Genomic DNA, 6,000 nt, shown 5'->3' on the forward strand with positions numbered 1-6,000 from the left:
CACTTCATTCTGGTCTGATGGATTCTTAGGCCACGTTGGTTCTTGCACACCTTTCCGCACATGCATGTTGTACTCGTAGTTTTTCGTTCACATGGGTTGCCAACCTTTTGTCTGTCCGATTGGAGATCTCATCTACCCCCCCCCCCCCCACGGGATCTCCTGGGGGTATCTCTCTTTAGGGCTTTCTGTAGCTTATTGGGGTTCTTCCTCACGGAAGACACAGGCTGGGGGGCTAGCCCATACTGTCCCTGTTGCCGTCTTTCCGTGCTGTCAACCGACTTTCCAGTAGTCACCAAACAATTCTTGGTTGTCTCCTAGATTATTCCTAGGAGTCACTGGCTGTGCAAGGCTCTGATTAAGAAATATCACCTGGATGCACTGGTATGGTAGAGTATGAATATGAAAGAGAATATATAGAATGTACTGTAGCTGATAACATGTTAATCTATTACAAATAGGTCCGTATATGGGAGATTAGATCACCTGGTATTAGGTTACTTCAAGAGATACATGATGCTTCATGCTGAAGGTCAGGGGCTAGCTAGGGCCTGCATACTAAAGATTAACTCGTCCTACTGAGAAAAGTTAGACAAAATTCAATATAACTGAAAATCTTATTAGACAAAAATTGTTGCATAAAGATTTTCCGCTACAGTTCCCAGTCTCCTGGAACCCTTGTGACAGTCGCACCAATGTGCCATCCTATAGCTAGAAAACTGCAGGCATTTTTGCTGTAAATATTTAACACGAGACCTGATGGTTTTGGTTATTTTTTTTGTATAAAGCAAACTAATACCAAATAATATATTTTTTTATCCCATATTAATTTAATTTCATAATAAGTTAAGGTGCTTTATTGTCTTACTATCCATACATGGTATTGCAACATACAGTGGAATGAAACAATGTTCTCCTGGACTGCCGTGCAACATATACATAAACACAGGACATGTGAAAGGCAGGTAAAGAACTATACTATACTATAATAGATAAATAATTAATAGGTAATGAATAAATAGTAATAAATTGTACAAGATAATAAATAATAACAACTAAAAATAGAAACGTCCCTAGTAACAAATGTACTGCATATAAATAAACTATCCATATTACTAACCGAGAATGGTAAACCGGAAAGCATGGACGCAGGTACACGGCGATGGGACCATGAGACATAGTGCGCAGGCGCCTACAGTGCGCTTCTCATAAACCGCAAGCGAAGTCTGATCCACCGTGAACGAAGGAGTCATGGCCCAAAAACGAAAGAGCTCAACTAACGTGAATGAGAAATGAAGCAACAACGCGCCCATAGCTAACGACTAACGACACAGCCACACAAAAAAGAGGATTCTGCGCTGCACCCCAGAGTCAAACAGAAGAGGCTACGGAGGCCCCACAGGTCCACAAAGATAGTACGGAAGGCGCGGGAAAGTTCGAAAGGCGCAGGCGCCTACAACGCGCTTCTGAACTAAACGTCCACACTACACAGCATGGTCCACGCGCTTCTAACACACCGCAAGCATATACACGAGATAGTACAGAAACCACACAGATCCGGACTCCACAACATATGTGAATCACATAATACAATAATACAATATTAAGCACATTACAGTATGGTCCACGCGCGTCTAACACACCGCAAGCAAAAACCCGAGATGGTACAAAAGCCCCAAATATCCGGACTCCACAACATATGTGAATCACATTACAGTAATACAAAATTAACAGTACAACCACAAAAAACACAGGCTCGACACCAGATGGGTAATAAGAATAAACGAACGCTCCGTATTAAACATACGGCATCCTCACACGTCCAAACTACACAGCATATGTGAATCACATTACAGTGATGCATTACTAACAGTACAACCACAGAAAACGCTCCATATTAACAGTAAGTGCAAATATCCATATTACTAATGGTAAACAACGTATAACTAATGGAGACACGGTCATGGCTCCATGTACTCACGGAAAACACAAACAGAAGAGGCTTCGGCGTCCCGCCCCACAGTCAAACCAGACAAAGTACAGAGTCCCCAAACGTCCACAAAGCACAGCATAGTCACACCTGAGATAGTACGGAGGGCACATGCGCCTATACACCGCAAGCGAAGTACCCACGGCTCAGAAACGAAAGAGCTCAACTAACGTAAATAAGTGATTTTAACAGTAAGTGCAACACAACATATGTGAATCACATTACAGTAATACAATATTGACAGTACAACCACAGAAAACACAGGCTCGACACCACACATACACTGCTATTCTCATTTACATATATTACATAGACCTACAGATATCGTGACAGTGGACATGGTACATATGTAACAATTACCGAGACAGACAGTAATCTCTTTCAAATGTATTTCGGTTACCCAAGACCAGGGGTTGGTGAGCGAAGCGAGCAGGGGGCGGAGCCCCCTAGTCAGAAGCAGATCTGAGGGCAGGGGGCAGTTCAGAGGTTGGACTGCCAAGGGTTAGGAGCTGTTGCAGAACCTGGAAGGATGTGTTCAGTATCTACAATACTTTCTTCCAGATGGAAGTGGGACAAAGAGACATTGAGAAGGGTGGGAACTGCCCTCCACAATGCTGTAGGCTTTGCAGATGTAGCACTTGATAAAGGTGTCTTTAGTGGTGGGTAGAGAAGTCCTAATGAGTTTTTCTGCTGTGTATGCTATCTTTTATAAGACCTTGCATTCAGAGACACTGCAGTTCACAAGCCATACATTTATGTAGCTGGTCAGAGAATTGGGGAAGGTACAGTTGCTTTCTTCAGCCACCTATGGAAGTGGAGATGCTGCTGCTGCACCTCCTTGGCTATGGAGGTGGTGTTAAGTAAGGTCTGCCAGGTGAACACCCATGCATTTGATGCTTTTGTCCAATTCCTCCACAGGGACCCCTGTATGGAGTGGAGTATGGACAGTATGGGCCTTTCTGAAGTCAACAATCATCTCTTTCATCTTGTCAACGAAAGGAAACAGATTAGCCAGTTGTTGCATCTCCATTCTATAAGCTGACTCATCTCTATTGCTGATGAAACCCACCACTGTTGTGTCATCTGCAAACTTAATGATGGTGTTAGAGCTGCAAAGTCGTAAGCCAGCAAAGTGAACAGGAGGAGGTGAAGTATCTAGCCCTAGTGGTTGCCAGTGCTCAGTGTAATGGTGCTGGAAATGATGTTTCCAATGCAGTCTGTCTGCAGTCTCTGCGGGGAAGTCCTGGATCCAGTTGCATATTGAAGTGTTGCCTCTTGGCACATTCAACCTCCCTGTGAGCTTCTGAGAGATGATGAAAACAACGTCAAATACCCCTGCAAGAATCTACATTTTGAACCAGGAGTCATTGTTTTGATAGTAGATGATGATGTGCCCTGCAACTTTTGGGTAATGTGTCAAGCCGTCAAGACAATTCCAGGTGCCAAAGGTGCTCTCAGAAGAGTTTGTGTGCAGACCAACACCAGCACAATGGACAGACCTGTGAATAAACTGTGTCTTATATAAAAAACAACTGGTGAACTGAAGTCAGTGAACTGCATTCTAGCATCTTATTTTAAGAAAATCTGTCATACATGAATTTCATGCAGTGTAAATGCAAATACAAAAGTCATCACAGTGCTGGTACCAATCCTGTAAAAACTAGAGAGCTTTCAAATGAATACAAATCCATTATTTCTGAAGGTTTCAGTAAGGTAGGAAGATTCATTATCATGGAGAATTTTAAACTCTGTAGAAACTTCAAGGTTATTGCAGCACATCCTTATACTAATTTTGGAGTATGTTGCATGCATACTCTTCTGGATAGTTAAGTTAATCTCTCCAGTTGATTATTAAATAATCATCTCTAGGGAACACAGCAGTGTCTTACGGATATTTTATTTTAAAGATAGATCTTTACTTGTCCCCAGTGGAAGTTTGGCTTTTTATAGAAGCTCTTTAAATAAATACATACATAAATAGATAAATAGATACACACACACACACTTTGGTCTGAAAACACATCAGAATTACTAAAAAGCAAGTAAATTAAAAAGAAAGAAAACATCTGACTTGGCTGTCACAGTCTCTTTATGCAGGTGTATTGCTGTTTCTATAAAGGACCCCCAGTAATGTTTCTTGACACATTTCTTCTGAATAATTCATTGGCAGAAAGTCTTCAGTGTTACTGTATCAGAGAGAGGATGTGCTCATAGTGGCAGTCAGTTTTCTTTTAATACTTTCCTTTTCTGCTACCACTTTACCCTTTAGTTAGTTTGTTGATTAAAAAGGCCTCTCTTGATGTGATGTTACTAGCCCAGCAAACCACAGTGTGGAAATCACACTGGCCATCACAGAGTTATAGAAGATATGAAGGATGTCACTACCCATATTATAGGAGCACAGTCTCCTATGGAAAAAGAGCCTGCTCTGCCCTTTTTTATATAGGTCCTCTGTATTCCATGACCAGTCTAACCTTTTATTAATGTGGACCCCCTCTACACCCACTCCCTGAATAGTGACTGCACATAGAGGCTTCTTGGTATGGCAAAAGTAAATAGCCAGTTCATTGGTTTTGCTGATGTTAAGTTGCAGACATTCTCTTAGCAGCAAGAAACAAAGTTCTCCACTTAACTCCTATACTCTGTCTCATCCCCTCTATTAATACACCCCATAGGTGCAGTTCATCTGAGAATTTCTGCAAGTGACATACAGTGGTGTGAAAAACTATTTGCCCCCTTCCTGATTTCTTATTCTTTTGCATGTTTGTCACACAAAATGTTTCTGATCATCAAACACATTTCACCATTAGTCAAATATAACACAAGTAAACACAAAATGCAGTTTTTAAATGATGGTGTTTATTATTTAGGGAGAAAAAAAATCCAAACCTACATGGCCCTGTGTGAAAAAGTAATTGCCCCCTTGTTAAAAAATAACCTAACTGTGGTGTATCACACCTGAGTTCAATTTCCGTAGCCACCCCCAGGCCTGATTATTGCCACACCTGTTTCAATCAAGAAATCACTTAAATAGGAGCTGCCTGACACAGAGAAGTAGACCAAAAGCACCTCAAAAGCTAGACATCATGCCAAGATCCAAAGAAATTCAGGAACAAATGAGAACAGAAGTAAAGTTGAACTTTTTGGAAGGCAAATGTCCCGTTACATCTGGCGTAAAAGGAACACAGCATTTCAGAAAAAGAACATCATACCAACAGTAAAATATGGTGGTGGTAGTGTGATGGTCTGGGGTTGTTTTGCTTCTTCAGGACCTGGAAGGCTTGCTGTGATAGATGGAACCATGAATTCTACTGTCTACCAAAAAATCCTGAAGGAGAATGTCCGGCCATCTGTTCGTCAACTCAGGCTGAAGCGTTCTTGGGTGCTGCAACAGGACAATGACCCAAAACACACCAGCAAATCCACCTCTGAATGGCTGAAGAAAAACAAAATGAAGACTTTGGAGTGGCCTAGTCAAAGTCCTGACCTGAATCCAATTGAGATGCTATGGCATGACCTTAAAAAGGCGGTTCATGCTAGAAAACCCTCAAATAAAGCTGAATTACAACAATTTTGCAAAGATGAGTGGGCCAAAATTCCTCCAGAGCGCTGTAATAGACTCATTGCAAGTTATCGCAAACGCTTGATTGCAGTTATTGCTGCTAAGGGTGGCCCAACCAGTTATTAGGTTCAGGGGGCAATTACTTTTTCACACAGGGCCATGTAGGTTTGGATTTTTTTTTCTCCCTAAATAATAAAAACCACCATTTACAAACTGCATTTTGTGTTTACTTGTGTTATATTTGACTAATGGTTAAATGTGTTTGATGATCAGAAACATTTTGTGTGACAAACATGCAAAAGAATAAGAAATCAGGAAGGGGGCAAATAGTTTTTCACACCACTGTAGCCTGGTGTTATATTTATAGTCTGAGGTGTACAGAGTGAAGAGAAAATGAGACAGGACCATTCCTTGTGGTGCTCCAGTAGTGCTTATATCTGTATCAGAAACA

Source organism: Erpetoichthys calabaricus, chromosome 7 (assembly GCF_900747795.2).
Source record: "Erpetoichthys calabaricus chromosome 7, fErpCal1.3, whole genome shotgun sequence".
NCBI classification, from domain to species: Eukaryota; Metazoa; Chordata; class Cladistia; order Polypteriformes; family Polypteridae; genus Erpetoichthys; species Erpetoichthys calabaricus.